The sequence below is a fragment of the Dermacentor andersoni genome, chromosome 6 (assembly GCF_023375885.2).
Source record: "Dermacentor andersoni chromosome 6, qqDerAnde1_hic_scaffold, whole genome shotgun sequence".
NCBI lineage: Eukaryota > Metazoa > Arthropoda > Arachnida > Ixodida > Ixodidae > Dermacentor > Dermacentor andersoni.
The window spans coordinates 86480346-86497845 of NC_092819.1; positions in this window are offsets into that span (position 1 = coordinate 86480346).

The window sequence follows — 17500 nt, forward strand, 5'->3', positions numbered from 1 at the left end:
TCTTTTTTTTTTCCGCCTGCTTTGATGGCGGCGACGAAACCGACGTTTTCTGGCTGGAATCGGGGATACGGAAATGTAATAATGAGCGCAATAAATGAAATCATTCGCTCGCAAACTAATATATACGAAATTTACAACCACAGAACGACAGCTCCCCTCGGCGCCTCCATAATTCAAGTTGGCCTGTTGTGAGAACCTCTACGCACTTCGTAAGCTGCAAAACGTGACTTCTGCCTGCTCGAAGCAGTACGAAAAAACCCGTGTTAGCTCTCCGCAATGTAAGCAGTCTGGGAAGATGAATATGTTGTTTACGCTAGCGACGTCTGTCAACGTAAAGTTAGCGAGAGCTGCACGTTCAGCCACTGAAGCAGCCCAACTCTATTATACAGCATGCGCGCGTACTGCGAAAAAAGAAAGAAATGTTTTATCATAGTTGCATCACCAACCTCGTCGCATCTGTCGACGACCCCGTTTAGGTATGCGCTTTTGGAATTTGATATCTACGGCCACTACACTATAGACATCTGCGTGAGAACGTGCTGAATTGGGCTGCACGAGAAACTTCTATCCTTTCTTCAAACTTTCTATCCCCCAAAAGACGCGTGACATTTTGCTCGAGCCAGGAGAGAAGTGGTAGCTGGAAAATGGAGCCTTGTCCAGGAAACATCTGAAAGAGAGGGGGAGAGAGAGAGAGATAATTAACTTTACGCAGAACAGCACGCGATCGAAGCGAACGTGGGTATAGCTCATCCGCTGTGCGGTGGCTGGTCCACGAAGTCCAAGAATCCAGTGGCCTCTGCTGCCCTGCTCGCTCGATTGACCAGTTCGAGCTGGTCCGTCGAGTCGGAGCTGGACAGCGCTGCCTGCCATTGCCGTGTGGTGGGACGTGGTACGGGTGTGAGCTCGGGTGCGCTTGCGCATGCCCGTACCACGTGGTAGAACGTTACGAATTCATCGCGGTAAGTTCAGGGTGTATAGCGTAGTACACGGGCGCAAATGTGGGATATGTGTTTGTTTGTATAGTTCCCGCCGTATATACTACGGCTTCCTTTAGCGTACGAGCGCTGTGCTGCGGTGGGTATAGTGTTCTTCGTTAACATGGGTGTGCAAAAAACGTCTCGGTCCGACGACTAATCGGGCTGAAGCATCGTCTCTCTCCCTCTCTCTCTCTCTCGAGCGCGCGCGCCCTTATCTTCTTGCTTCCTGATATTTTGTTGTCACTTTGTGCAGAGTTGTCAAGAGTCTCAAAGATAATTTGTCGCCACTTGTTGCAATCTGGTTCACTAGTGTCCGCTGCAGAGGATGCACTTCGTACCTTGCAACGATAGCACGGTTGCTACTTCTTATGGCGCGATTCCTCAAATGCTTTTTACGAACAACTTATAAAGTACTCTCAGTCGGGCTGCAAAGGTGATTTAAACGCCTTGGCTTTGGCCCAGGCCGTCCAGAAAAGGGGCCATAATATGTGCACAAATTCCCGCACTATAACGGGAGGGGAAAAGCACGTCGTACTTTCAACAAATCGGCACAGAATTGTTAATTATGCCGTTTCAAATGTAATGCTGCCTGTGAACTGAAAATACAGCGCAACGAAAACACCTGCGATCTGCTTCAACTAAACGTGAAAGTAGGGATGTACCCCAAGATGTACCAACTTTCGGAGCATGGAATGCGACAAAGAAAATAAAAATAAATTTTGTCGCAGTCAGTAATAATAATAATAATAATAATAATAATAATAATAATAAAGAAGCTTCGGGGGTTCTACGTGCTAAAACCCCGATATGATTATGAGCCACGTCATAGTGGGGGACTCCGGAATAGTTATGACCACCCGGGGTTCTTTACCGCGCACTCAACGCACGGTAGACGGGTGTTTCCTTTTCATTTCGTCCCCATCGAAATGCGGCACCAACGGCCAGGATTTGATTTCCCGCCCTCGGACTGAACAGTATGGCGGGAACTGACGCAGCCAATGTAGCGAGCCCTCGAATGGAAATATATATATATATATATATATATATATATATATAATAAGAGATATATAGCCCCCCTACCATACATTCCTGCAATTGCAAATAGGTCAGTGTCATACCATGCGGACGCCTATTATACGCGAGAACCTGCGCAGTGTTACGACTCGCCATTTTGTAAGCGCCGATTAAGTGTGGTGCATGACTCACGCCTTGCATATATGGGAGTGACCTGGCGCTTGCCTACCAATCTAGTTGTGATACGTGTTTCTACAAGGTGAGCGTGCATTATGGTTTATGCGGCGTGGTGCGTGGTTGTAGGCTGAATACAACGCCTCACCCATCTGCGAAACATATGCCGAGTGTCGCGTCGCCCGGAAGAAAGAACTTCCTGTCGACAAGCTTATCTTTGGGGCTAACAATTATTTGACGGTGATAGAGAGCACGCCTTTCGGCCCACACACACACACAAACAAAAATGCACAAATGTTTGGGCTCTGTGGAAGACGGAAGATTGCGCCGCTCCTTGCAGCGGCCACGTGAAGAGCTGCTGACGTCAATTGCATAGTCAACTATACAAAGTAGATACGGTTTTAACCCTTTGAGAGAAAGATAGAAAACACTAAGGCGACGGACAAAAAGCTGGACTGGTAAATATCTCTAGATTACTTGATTAGCTAAAGCAAACAATATAGATGACTATTTGTATAGCCACCCCGTTTCGAAGGGGATGCCAATAAGCCATCATGATCACCAAGTCTGTGCGGAGAAGGGAAGTACTGCGCTGAACAACGCTTTGCCCAGCTGGGGCAAGGGAATGAAATTCTTGCAGGAAAGAGCCCCGTCACGTCCTCGCAGGAAAGAGAAGCGCCTTGCCACATGTCGCTACGGTGCTTCTTTTCGTAAAAACCCATCCGTCCGAGAGTCTATGACCGCTTCTATCGTGCCGTCGAGGCAATTTAAGCAGCATCCCTCTCTCTCTCATCTCAATCCTTCACCATGTTCTAAACAAATTAATCGTTGAGGTTTTTGCAGCGCAACGAAACGTCGTCGTCGTCCCTGCCCGGTCGGCTGGTTTCCTGATGCCCATGGCACCTCGAGCTCAGTCAACTAGCGTTTACAGTCGAACGCCTGTATAACGAAATAACCTGTATGACGAAGGAATTATTATCGCCCGTTTATATATATAGTGGTGCGGGGCGCGACCTTTTCACTGAAATGACCGGCGTAACGAATAACTTCTGAGGCCCCAAACACTTCGTTATAAAGGCGTTCGACTGCAGTAACGCGTATGCAGCAAGCTACGAGTAACGAGAATCCGCCGTTGCAACAACAGGAACGAAAGGTTGCAGAAATCACTATAGCTTAGCTCCCCGTGACGTAACAAATTTCAGCCGTGTGTGTGCCTCCAGATATTGAACTGTTCCCGGACTAAACAAAAATGCACATTCTATGGGAACAAAAACCGCAAAATGTTGTACGTTCTGTGGTCTTCTTTAGCACAACAAATCGACTTAAATACGCAAAAGCACTCCGCGATATTTTGTGAATTACGGTGCCACAGTGACGCCGCGCGTGTGCGGTGGTTTGGATTCACGAAGCGGAAGCATGGGATTCCCTAGTTCACCTTTAATTATACAACAGCGTTTTTTTTTTCCTCCTCTGACGAAGTGCAGAGTTTTGAATGAGTACCGCAAGGTCCGGCATATAATAGTTGACGTTTTCACTAAAAAGGAGACATATATTTGTTGGCCGGACACCGCGTTTATTCTTCAATCAATCATGTCTTTAAGAAGGTCGTAGGCACTTGCGTTTTTATTTTTCTTCCCGATTTCGGCAAGCGAATTTCGCCTCCGGTATTATTGAGTAACAAAAACTTTTAGTGGTTGACGGGCTTCTCGGCCTTGTGTACCAGAAACCGAGTGTTTTTTAGTCGTACTATGCTGCGATAAAGGTTTTTTTTTTTTTCATTATATATATTCCGCTGCCTTGAAATTGCGCCTCTATATGTTCGAGTTTGTATAGTACATGCGAGATTTAATGGTATTCTGCCGCCACTACAGTTTCAGTGACTTCTTCCAGCGTCCCTCTAAATACTACTACTACTACTACTACTACTACTACTACTACTACTACTACTACTACTACTACTACTACTACTACTAATATTAATAATAATAATAATAATAATATTATTATTATTATTATTATTAATAATAAAAGGCGTAAAGAAAGTAAATCACGAATTAAGTGGATCAAATGTGCGTGTGGATGAATAAACATCGAGAAAGCTCAGGCAGGATGTAGATGACACTCGACACAGCGGCCGAACGAGAAGCCAGTGCTTCCGCGAACTGTCTGCGTCATTTCATCACGCTCACTGCGAGGCATCGGCGCAGAGTTTGATAGGCGGAAGGCGCCTAGTACAGTGCTGTAAAGGCAAATTTCATTATATGTTGCATAATGTGCTCTGTATTACTATATATTAAGGATTCTTTACAGGCCAGAGTCTTGGCGCATGGCCTCGCCTATCATCAACACAGAGAGCTAGGCGCACTCCTCATGACTTTTCTAAAATCAAAGGATCTGAGTAGACGCTCATAGTTACCATGCGCCTGCTACTGTGCGCAGGCACGCAGGCAGCAAGCCTTTCGCATTTTAATCTCCCCTTGGCAGCTCTTGTTATGCCCAATTACTTCTCGGATCTCCGTGCTCTACCTCGTCCACTCGGGGCTGAAGGGAACCACAGCCTATCAGAGTATGCACCATTTCAACAGCACCTCTATGGGTAGCGAAGGGAGGGAGGGGAGAGAGAGTCAAAGTAAAGCGCCAGAAAACACAATAACAATGAAAAGAAAGCAACCTGTGGTTATTCAGAGTTGCGCCACAGTCCTCTTTGTTGCAGCTTCACGTTTTCGACTGCAGTGGCAGCAAGGTCTGACGACACGGATGCTCGTCGGGTCCGTAGTCGTGACATAACAACAGGAAGAAGCGCATTTTGGGCTCGTGTCCTTGGCCTCGAGCCACGTTAAGCCCCTGCGGCGAGCTCGGAAAAACAAGAAATTCCGGCCCCACTTGGCGCTAACGATGTGCTCGTGCGCCGAGCGCGTGCTATGGGTGCCGTTTTCTTCTCTTCTCATTTAACGCTAGAAAACGAGAAGACCGACGCCTATTCGTATCCACTTTCCTAGTCTGGCACCAAGGCGACATTGGGTTATTTGCATGCTTTAGCGCGCACGCTCGCAGAGGGCAAAGATTTGTCGAGTCACTGCAGCATATAACTGCGCAAATTATGTTGATAGTTGGCAGTTCGGATAATGAACAGCTTAATGTTACTATAGAAAACAACTCATGGTTGCGCAAGCAACCATGACTCAGGACACTTAAGCGTGAAGCATCTTCCTTTGATTGCATTTATTTATTTATTTATTTATTTATTAGAACGCAGAGCCAATGAAGTAGCCGAGGTAAACTCTATTTCAATCTCGCACCAGCAACCACCACCGAATTTACGTTCATTCACTGTGAACAAGACCCTCCGCGTACATGCGTGGGAACTAAAACGTCTTGTGCTTTTTTTCTTATGTACGCGGGAGGTCTTGTTCACAGTGAATGAACATATTTTCGGCGGCTGATTATGTACAGAGCTAACAGGTACCTCGTGCAATGACCGTGAATCAGCCGTAAAGGAAAACGAGGCTACTGTCGTAGCGGCTTGGAGCAACTTAAGCGAAGCGTCTAATTGACCCTTCACTGACGCTGTTGATTCCTGGTACTATATAAGGCTTGGCACACGACTCGTATCGCGAATGACAGAATTCGCGGTGAGCCCTCCACGGTATAGTGACGGGCTCCGGATTACATATGTAGCTCTCCTCTGTTTATCAAACTGGCACCTACTAAATATCGCACCATCAGAACGTGGCAGCAGCGGCACGAAACCGTGATGTTATGCTGCAGAGGCACCACGCCATAAGCCACCGAAACGCGGGTGCTCAATGTCATGCTTTGTTATCGGATTTCCCGGCTGGTAGTCGATAGTACACAACCTTTCCACGTCACATATAATTGCAACGTGTACTTGTTGCGTCGTGTGCACTATGCGGTATAGTTTCCAGCAGTAGTGGTTTGATCACCTGCGCAAGAGTCGGCGTGCGAGTTTGGTACATCTTTCAAGAGACGTATATACGTGCTCCCGAAATGTCCTCGGAGTTTATTTTCACGAAAGACCGAAGTAATCGGCGATACAATTTACAACGCGTGGCAAACTTCCTATCTGTTCAGGCAACCGCTCCAACAATCGGCCCGTCCGTTAGAAGGAATTTTATTTTCGGTTTCTTATCGAAGTACTAAAGTGCTCTGGCAAAGTGACTGAAAGGCAGAACATCTTATCACCCCACATGTGCCTCTTGCAATTTGCCGCACTGTGCCTCTGTTTACGACGTCGTCAAACAGCTTGTGTCGCGCGAGGCGAAGATAGCAGTACTGTAAATTGGGGCGGTTTCCTGAAATGAGCTTGTATCATGTCGCCACACAAAGAACTCATCGGCGATGTCACTGTTTCCGGTGCGAGATATATGGCACTATGAAAGTTATTGAACACTAAGTTAGCGGGATAATTATAGACAGACACCGTCTTCTTGTATACCGCTGGATCAGCGGTCATGACAATGTGTGGAGGAGATGTAAAGGCAGAAAAGGAAAGAAACCAGGAAAAATATTGAAGAAAAAACAACAACACACTATTCCTTTGTTTATTAATATTGAGAAGGCACAAAAGGGAGAAATACAAATTTTTATGTCTTAGCTTTTCAGTAGTGGAACAGATTATGTGCAATTTTCACCTGCAGATCGAATAATGGAAGCCGGTGGCACATACCTTGTAAATGTCAAAAAGAAAAAACATTTGTGCATGCTTTCAGTTTAGCTTCGGTATTCCAGTCCTGAACCAAATTCACAGCCAATTGGTTTAGGACTGGGATATGGGAATCGGTAAAGAACGTGGATCAATAGGGAAAGGCCTTCGCACCCATTTACTGTTCGCACGACAGAAAAGTCATGGCAATACTACCGTCATGTACCAGCTGTGAACGGAATCGCTGTCAGTGCAATGTGCATGCAAAGCTTCGCAACGGGCTCTGAGGTGAACCTCTGAGGTGCGGTATGTGACGTCAATGCAGAAACAGTTTCGACCAATGCCACGGCACGTACTGCCGCATCCAGCAACAGTGACTCCGACACAGACTTGTTGGTGAAAGATTTCAGATTTATTATTATTAATAATATTTTTTGCACTATACCGACCAGTTCATCCCCCTATTTCGGCACATTGTCCTCAGGCGCAGAAGCGTTATGATTCTTTCTTTGTGCCATAGAAAACAAGTGTACGGATGTGCATGCATTTTCTTATACACCAAGTCATCAACCTTTCTTTTAAATATAAATTTCTTTTTTCGTTTTTCTTTCAACCCACTCAAAATTTCCGGAAGGTTTTGCAGCCCGCTCCTGTACCATCGATTGTGCTTTTGATATCCCGTTCTGCTGTCACGCGACCTTCGAAAGAAGGTCGCGTGACAGCAATTATCTGATAGCAATGATCTGCTACCACGCGACCTTTTTTCGAAGGTGGCGTGATAGCAGATCAACATGAGCAATGTTGAAGACTGCATATTGGCATTGTAATTTAGAACAATATTTAACATTACTTATAAGAGCTGTGACCGACATGTGGCGGTTGCAGACGCAACGAAGGCTGTCTGATACGTGTTCATTTAACATCTCAAAATTGCACCCAGCCCACCTAGGGTTCGATGCGCACCGAAACCTTATCTCACGGGCGTCGTGGGCATGCGTGTCTTTCGTCAGGCAGGAGGCGCGCAGAATCACAACGCGGACGTAAGGAACACCGTTAAGATTGAACACATAGACAAACACATCGTTTGCTTCTTTAATGCTACGTCGGGATCACATAGCATCACGTGTGAAAAATGCGATGGCATCGGCAGTATGAGGAGGGGAGAGAGAAGAAAAGTAAAGCACATAAGGCGAACCACAGATTTTTCTAAAACAAACAAAGGCCAATGGTAGTGACCAGCCACGTTCGCATCTGCAACGCACGCCCACTGGTACACACCTGCACATTCGCACACCTGCGTGGGGTGATCCAATGTCGCACCGACAAGACAAACACGTGCACCTGCGTATCGTCATCGTCGTCGACAGCGCGAAGCCGACGCGCTGGTAAACGTGAGAGCAATACTGGGATGTCCGCAGGGAAGTATCGCCAACTGAGTCAGCGCATTCGCCTGCAGCGAACGCGTTGCCTTTGCGTCAGTCGTTTTCTGCGCTGCACCTAACACGTCTTTTCCCCCGCCGCGGTGTTGCCGGGTCGCGGCGGCCGCATTCCGATGGGGGCGGAATACAGGAACCCTCGTGTACTGTGCACTGTGTGCTCGCGTTCAAGAAACCCAGGCGGTCAAAAATTATTCGTGTCCCCCCGACTACGGCGTGTCTCATAATCGTATCGTGCTTTCTTTATTTTGTATTTTTGACACGTAAGCCCGCAGAGTTGTTTTAACATGTCGTTTGCCGGGGCGAGGCATTCGGCGCGCACCCCCAACACTCTTCTGCCCGCGTTGTCATTGCTGGTTATGTAACAATACAATGGGAAGATGGATATACTTGAGAGTTGTTGAAGCAATCGACGCTGTATGCAAACGAATAAACTTTTCGAAACAAGGAACACGAAAAGTAAATACAAGAGAGAGAGAGAGAGAGCAAGAACAAAGTACGATAGGCTTCTGCTTTAGGAAGCGCGATCGAATACATGCAAATCGAGAGGGGCTTGAAAAAGCAACGCCAAGAAAACAGTTATCAATAACGCAACATTCACTCTCACACAAGACGTATAAGCCTGAAGAAGGACAGAGCAATCGGCACAAGCATAGAACGGCCGGAGCTTAAAGGCTTAAAGATTAAAAAGCATTCCATTTCAGCATGCAGCGTCACCCTTGATGCAGCATGAGCCACGCTGAGTCAGCGTTTATGACGCATTGCTGCCAAGCACTTGATCAAAAGTTTCGTTCCTGACAGCCTCGACGGCTATAACTCGTGCGGGGGCGAATAGGCGTCCAATACGTGCCACTACATGCGTAATACGATCTGGCGCGTTGTTAGTTGGAGTATATGCCGGCTGTCGTCGCCCGGATTGCCCTGGAGTATACTTATCCTCTGCAATACGCCTTCCCTTAGAGCGGATAAGGTTTCACAGTGACACAGAGGCTGAATGATTCAGCGCATCACCGAAACAAACAGAACTGGATCACGTGTAGCTATAGTATAGCTTACCCGCCGCTATGTGAAGGCTATGGGCGTTCCGCTGCTGGTCACGATGTCGAGGGTTGGAGTCCCTGCCGCGGTCAATACGGAAACACTCTGGCATGGATTTAGGCGCACGAAGACGCCCAAGTAGCTGAAGTTGACTTTTCCTAGGCGTTCGAGTCGCAATTTCACGACATATCAGTTCCGAGTTCCTGAATCCAAACCGAGCGGTTAAGCGGAAGCCGCCCTCTGACGTCATGCGCAGGCACCCATCAAAAAGAGTTTCAGACGACGCTCTGCGCAAGGAGTTTCCAGTGAAGATTGTGCACTTGCGTGGCTGCATTCCATCAAACACAGAGGTTTCAGCCGTCGTCTACGCGATAACGAATGTTTTTAAAGGCTGCCGTAAAATGCGAGACGTTAATTGGCCTTTTGACATCTTTGAACAGAACGTGTTCAACGTACTAAAGCAACAAGATGCTATGAAATGCGCCGCAGTGAAGGGCTTTGGACTGATATTTGCCACCTGTTGTTTTTCTCGCGTGCGCTTAATATATATACGAGTGCAGGAGCATTCTTGCATATGCGTTCCCACCGGTCTAGGAATGCGGCCGCCGCGGTCGGGTGTTGAACCGAGGACCTCGTGTGCCCAGAGGCAGAACGCTATATTCATTGAGCTACTGCAAGTTACGATGGTCCCATAGGCGGAGAGTTTTCATTTTTCCGGCGGGGGGTGGGGGGGTGCTGGGGTATATATATATATATATATATATATATATATATATATATATATATATATATATATATATATATATATATATATTGCACTTGAAGAAATCTTGTGTGACCTCGACGGATTGAGCGCTGAAGTGACGGCGCTATATGATTATACGCAAGGCCTCACAGTAGGAGACAGTTCAATTTCACAGCCTGAGTCCTCTCCCACCACCAAGAATCTGGCTTCTCTCGGTGGTGCAATCTACCTTCGTGTAATTGTCCCATGCTTGGCTATCACTGATACTGTTTCACCTTTCCGGCGAAGCTGCAGAATCTCTTTTATTTTTTATTTTTCTCTGAGTCCAAGTGTAAGCGTTGCTGCGCATTGCTGCTGTTGATTCTTATTTCGAATGAATCCGGCGTGGCCTCATTTCGGTTACTGAGTGAACTGTTCCCCAATTACCTTGCGCCAAGACTTAAATTAAGGGCAGTTGCGTCACTCGAAGAAAACCTGGTGCATATTGTTTCCAGTACAGTGGAGTAGCAGCCAGTAATGCTTTCGTTACTGAGAGTCAATGCGGTAATTGCAATTAATTGTATAACTCGAGAAGTGCTGTCCTAATTTTCAAGGTGTCAAGGAGGCATTTGTAGGCACCCCAAAATGACATCTAGCTACGGTGTTTTCAGTGACGTACTAATTGCGTACAACTTTTTCGACTTGCAAAAAAAAAAAAAAAAAACCTCACGGGGTATGAAAGATATCACGTGAGTGCGCTCCCACCCGCATCATACTGATTGAGAGCAAACTCATTGCCTGTCGCAAGCCCGAACAGACAGCGCATCCCATTCATAATGTTACGGAAGGAGCACCAACAGCAGGTCTTGCGGCTTCGCAGCTAATCCTTCCTCTCATTTTCGCGTTATACTTATTATCCGTCTCTCAAGGCCGACTGATCACATTGATAACAAAAGCCCCTTGATAACGTGGCCGAAGTGCCACTCTGACGACGCACAAAATGCGAAAAGCAAAGTAACAGGCACAGAATGTTTCAAAACCCCGGCTTTGTTTGCACCGCATCGAAATAGTGCGCGCGAAGCTATATTTCGCGCCAGAAACCTGCTTCAGACCCAAGCCAAATTAAAGTGACCGTTTTATTTTTCATGAAACTGTATACGCGCTGCAAAAACAGGTTCGTGTCAAAAAATAAAAGCGAAATAAACGGACCGAGAAGCCGCCCACGTATATAGAAAAGGAGAAACCGATGCATTCAAGATAGTAAACATACCTCTTCTAAACCCGCCGTGGTTGCTCAGTGGCTATGGTGTTGGGCTGCTGAGCACGAGGTCGCGGGATTGAATCCAGGTCACGGCGGCCGCAATTCGATGGGGGCGAAAAAACCCGTGTACTTAGATTCATGAGCCCGTTTAAGAACACCAGGTGGTCGAAGTTTCCGGAGTCCTACACTACGGCGTGCCTCATAATCAGAAAGTGGTTTTGGCACGTAAAACCCCATGTTTAATTTTTAATTAAGCTCTTCTAAATGAGCCAAATTGGCAATCAGGATGGCTGCACACACACAAACACACACACACACACACACACACACACACACACACACACACACAAAAAAGAAACATCGGAATTCGTAAGCTCCGTTAAACACCAGCCTATAGGGCATGTTCGAATAGATCTTCAGTGGCTTTCTTGATGACCAACGCCGGAATTCTACGGCAGATATCCATTATCCTTGCCTTGAACTAATTTGACACCCGTCTCAATCATGTAAGCCCGATCTTTCACATAACCCCAAAGAAAGATATCGAGTGGAGAGAGAGAGAGGTCAGGTGACCTAGCCGGCCAATTTACAGACGCGTGCCTTCCAATGAATTGCGCATGAAAAGTCGCATCCAGCCAGTTTTGTACCCGGCTGCTGCTGTGTGCGAGTGCCCCATCTTGCTGATACCACCTAAGTGGAAGACGTGACAGCGGGACTTCGTTGAGAAACTCATCCACCACTCCTTCAAGGATTTCGTTCACGTGGAGTTCAGTGTGCGATCGAAGAAGATTGTACCGATTATAGCACCGGCGTAAATTCCACGCCTCACATCGAACGACCACTGGTGCTAGTGCCGATTGCGCTTTACCCAGTGTGGATTGCAGTCCCTCCAAAAGTGTGCATTATGCAAATTTGCCTAGGCGTTTCTGTAAAAATTGGCTTCATCTGCGCACATGTTGCCCAATTCGAGAAATCTAGACGATTCTACAGGTCCCTATCTTCCAAGCATTGGTGCTGGTTAAAGCGATACGGATGAAAAGCCGTCACTTAGAATTCTCTCAACTAATGACTTGGAAAGTGATACCTGGGCGGCCACATCCCGCACGCTAGCATGAGGGTTTGAGGCCATAAATGCTAGAACATTCGCGCGTAGGCTAGAACTCAAAGATGCAGTCCTCCGCCGCTGCTTCTCGAAGCTGCCGGTTTGTCTCATGTTTTCATAATTTCTGATCATAGTCGATGCGTTTCGTCTGCCGCCACACTTCCATGACTGATACATAAATGCGGCTTTCCTCCTGTTGACATTTGCACATCCCAAGGCAAGGATCATGCTTACCTTCTGCTAATTAGAGAAAGACATGGCGACTGAGACCAGACAAAAGGCACCTTTAAAGCTTTGCACTGACAATGTCAATTCCATTTTGTGGTGATAAGTTTTGTGCCGCAAAAGAACAAACAACATCCGTGCACTTTATCTACGCTAAGGCAACAGCTATCACAGCTCGTTTCCAACTAACACCAAGCGCGACGTATATGCGTATTACTCCGGCCGGGGCGCGGCAGATAAGGCACGACGAGCTCAATTACGATGTTTTTCTTTATCTCCTTTATTTTGTTCTGGATAACTGATAGAGAGCCTGTTCGAGGGCGCTGCTTGATGATCCGGGTGGGAGCGCAGTCACGTGGTATTCTCCATATTTCGCGGGGTTCATCTAACAGTGGGAAAAAAATTAGTACGCAATTAGTACGTCACTGAAAATACCGCAGTTAGATGTCCCTTGGCTGTGCCTTCAAATGCCTTCTGGACACTTTGATAATTAGGATAGCACGCCTCGAGTTAGATAATGAATTACAATCACCTTATTAAATATCAGTAACAAAAAATTACTGGCACCTACTCCACTGTACTGTAAACAATATGCACATAGTTATGCACATAGGGTGATAATATGCACATATGGTACATGATAGTTAATTGGTATACCCTGCATATACTTATGACCTTTGCATGCAACTGACAATGTTTCCATCCATAATAAATGTTGTAAATTATTAGAAATGTTATTTTTTTCTTGAGTCTAGCATGTCTTACTGGAAAGAGAAGTAATACTGAGACACAGAACATCTACGTGCATTTCACACGCCATTGATAAAAGACTCTGCCAAGATATATATATATATATATATATATATATAAACGGGATGGGAAAGCCAGGGAAGGGGTCACTGAAGCCTAGAAGTCTACAGTTTTCTTTTCATGGTCGAAAACGCACGCAATGCAATTTGAAACGTGGTGAACACACAGCAACATATTTATTCTCTAGGCATAGGCTATCCACAACTTCAGAAATCATTGTTTATTGGTTACTTCCATCTCATCGAAAGATATATTCAACTTTGTCCTGTGTATATCTTTAAATATATTGTGTATGTGCATGGTGTTTACAGTGGAAATTTAAAACAATGTTGAAGTGAGAAAACACCGATGAGGCAGCCGCCGCTAGTGCTTCTAATGCGCGTTTCCTCCTATTGTGAGCATTTGTAGAAATAAAGAGAAAGTAGGAATTAAAAGCCGTGCACGTCCGCGCCAACAATGATGCAGTAAGCTATTAGCCCCAGTACCCAGCAAAATTTCAAGTGAAAAGGTTGAGGAAAGTTAAAAGAAACTTCAAATAGTGTGGGTGACAAAGCTCTAGTACTGGCACTTTAAGTATGTGCGGTGGGGGGGGGGGGGGCTCGAGCCCCGTAGCCCCTCCGTAGTCGGCGCCTATGTATGTATGTATGTATGTATGTATGTATGTATGTATGTATGTATGTATGTATGTATGTATGTATGTATGTGTGTGTGTGTGTGTGTGTGTGTGTGTGTGTGTATGTATGTATGTATGTATGTGTGTATGTATGTATGTATGTATGTATGTATGTATGTATGTATGTATGTATGTATGTATGTATGTATGTATGTATGTACACACACTATATATACAACCGCTCGAGTACCATGCATTGGATACATGTTACTTTTAGCCCCAGGTGTAAAAGTTATTGTGGAATCTTCTCTTATAGCGGCGTGCGCGACGGACAGCAGAGGCCAGCGGAGCCCTGGACTGAGGGCGCCGCCGACCATTGCGATAGAGGACGGACGAAGCAGCGGGTGAAGACCTCCGGGAAAGACACAAGGAGGACGACCACCCTGAAGAATCCGCCCCAGCCGCAGAAGAACACAATTACTAGAGCTCAGTAAAGTTTTCACTCACTCACTCACTCACTCACTCACTCACTCACTCACTCACTCACTCACTCACTCACTCACTCACTCACTCACTCACTCACTCACTCACTCACTCACTCACTCACTCACTCACTCACTCACTCACTCACTCACTCCACAATGGCATGCCTCATAACCAGATAGTGGTCTTGCACGCAAAACATCAGAATTTAAATTTATCAGAAACATCATTTGAAGCTCAATGTGTCGCTGTTTTTCTCGTGAGGCTGGTCGATAAATTGTCCAGACGCACTGAATAGGTTAACGTTTAGATATCGAAAATAGTTTCGTGCCCCAACGTGTCTCCATGCAATATTGTCTACAAGCAGGCTGGTGAATACGCGTTCATTTGTTGATCAGAATTATTCAAAAGCCTAAGAATCTAAGAAATGTTCTTCCGTGAAGAATTCCTAAAACATTTGGAAGTCGCGGTTACCACGAAAACTCCATTCGAGCCCGGACCTGCCGTCCACAGACCAATTCAAAGAAGCTCTTTTCAACAGAGGAAGGAGGGTGGCATCCGGCTTCAATGCCTCTAAAGATTTCAGGTCCCTGCCTGCCAGGGAGAGTATGTAGGAAGGAATAAAAATAATTAACGATTAGGACACAGTGGAAATGTATAAAGGAACGAGCACGATGGCATGAATCATCACCTCAGTTTCAAAGGAAATATTCATATAGTCGTCATCGGAAAGGGGGAAGGGAGAAATGAAGTTATAGGAAATTACTGTGCGAACGCAAAGAAAGTGACGCCGGGGAAAAATACATAGAAATAGGTAAGCGCTTACACTATTTCTGTGTGTGTCTTATTGGGTGGCGTCCTTTACGTTCGCGCATGCAGTCATTTCCTATCGTAATTGTGAACCACACATGTGTAGTCGCTCAAGGTGTTGTTCTCAGGAGAGAAGGAAATTTGCATCGAGGACTTGAGGAATATGAAGGACAGCTCTTTCCTTGAAAGACAACTACGAAACAGGTAGGTGGGACCCACTGTTGGAATATTGCTGTGAGAAGAGAAGCGTAGTTCCGCGCAAGACGGGCTTTGCGGCGACGATGGCTACGAGATGGCGCCAGAGTAGCGCGCGTCGTCTGTATGGAAACAAAGTGCTGCATGAGCGGAGCTCTGTCTGCGGTGTCGGCTGTTGAGTCTGTTGAGTAGCATTTTTCGTTACAACGAGACCCTTGGCCGTGCAGCCGACATAATTTTTGCAAATCGTCCATTGATCCGACGCAACACATATATGCTGACATAGTAGTCAAGGCCCCTCAAGGTGCAGATATGCCGGCGGGGAAAATGTCCAGCCTCTACATACAAAATTGCAACTGCCACAACCAGGCCCCTGTCCGCGAAAAACCCTCATACCAGAAATGTAGAAATTACTTAGAAAAAGTAACATAAGTTATTGACTACCTGGTAAAAACTTAACTAAGCAGAGTGCTAAGTACTCTATTTCTGAAAATGCTTGAGTAGGAATATAATACTAATCACTGAAGAGTAACTAGTTACTTTCGAGTTAGTTACTATTCATGTATTTCTACAGGGCAATAACAAAGTACAGCATTATCAAAATTGTATTCTTGTCCTCAAAAACTGTTGTTTATCGAAATATGGCATCTTGCTGCTCTTCACTGAAAACTGCTTGCTGTTGTTCACAAACTGCCGCCGAAAAACTGCGCCAAAAAAAAAAAAAAATGAGCGCTAGCTTTCGGGAATGAAAATTAAATGCTGCTGGGGTTTCGCGCACTAAAACTTTGATCGGATTGGATATTGAGGCACGCCACAGTGGCGGACTCCGGATTAATTTAGAACCCTTAGGTTCTTTGACGTGTGTCCAATGCACGGCGCACAAAAGTTTTTGCAATCCGCCCGTGTCGAAATGCGGCCGCCGCCGCTGGGATCGAACCAGCAACCTCGTGCTCAACGACGCGCTGCGGGTAGCTAGCTTTTCCGAATGCAGGTAATCAAATTACTTTATTTCAAATTACCTTGGTTATTGTTACGGTTGCGCAGAAGTTTATAAGGAGCTCTGAACGTAAGCTTTTAAGAAAAATTTTCGTTCCAGCAAATGTGTTTTCCCGTAGAGAGAGCTATGTAAACTTCAGCGGGATACAGTTAAAATATATTTTAAACACTCTTCAAATGCAGTCTTTTGAATTATCGGCTATTGATAGCACAAAGTTTCACGATTTCTTTGTCTTCTCACGGGCTCTTGGTGATCGACTGATATTACGATGTTACCTCTGAGCTAGAAAGTTATGACGTGGTACTCGTGCACCCTTAATGTTTGCCTTCGTGTTTAATAAACCTTTATCGGTGCTTGTTCATCACAAAGTCTAAGGCAGTGATAATGAGACTTAAGCCCGCTTTGTAGAATTTCAGTATTTGCGACCATTCAGCAGCTTAACAGATTACGTTGTTGTTGGAAGCAATGTGGCCAGCGACACAGTATATATACTGCATTTCACGGTGTGCAGGAGCACGCACACGTATACCTGCAAAATGACTCAAAGAAGGCAGTTGAGTCGTGACCTCAGCCAATCAGATCAATCCAGACGTAAAGCTTCTCTGCATTAAAATTACTTACATCGCGCATTAGAAACACGGACGAAGAAGAGAGACGGAACATGAGCGCTGCATGGTAGCGTTTAGCCGCGCAATACGTGTATATACGTGTATGATACGTGTATAATACGTGTATAATACGTGTATAATACGTGTATATACGTGTATAATACGTGTATATACGTATATACGTATATACTTGTGCGTTAAGGCCGAAATTCGATGGCTAAAGGTGTGAAGCACACGCCGAGTGCAGCAGTTCTACAAAAGAAGCGTGTCTGTAATTGTGGTCCCGTCCAACTTGACAAAAAATAATTTAAAAAGATAGAACTAAATTCTGGAGTTTTACGCACCAGAACCTCGATTTGAATATGAGGGA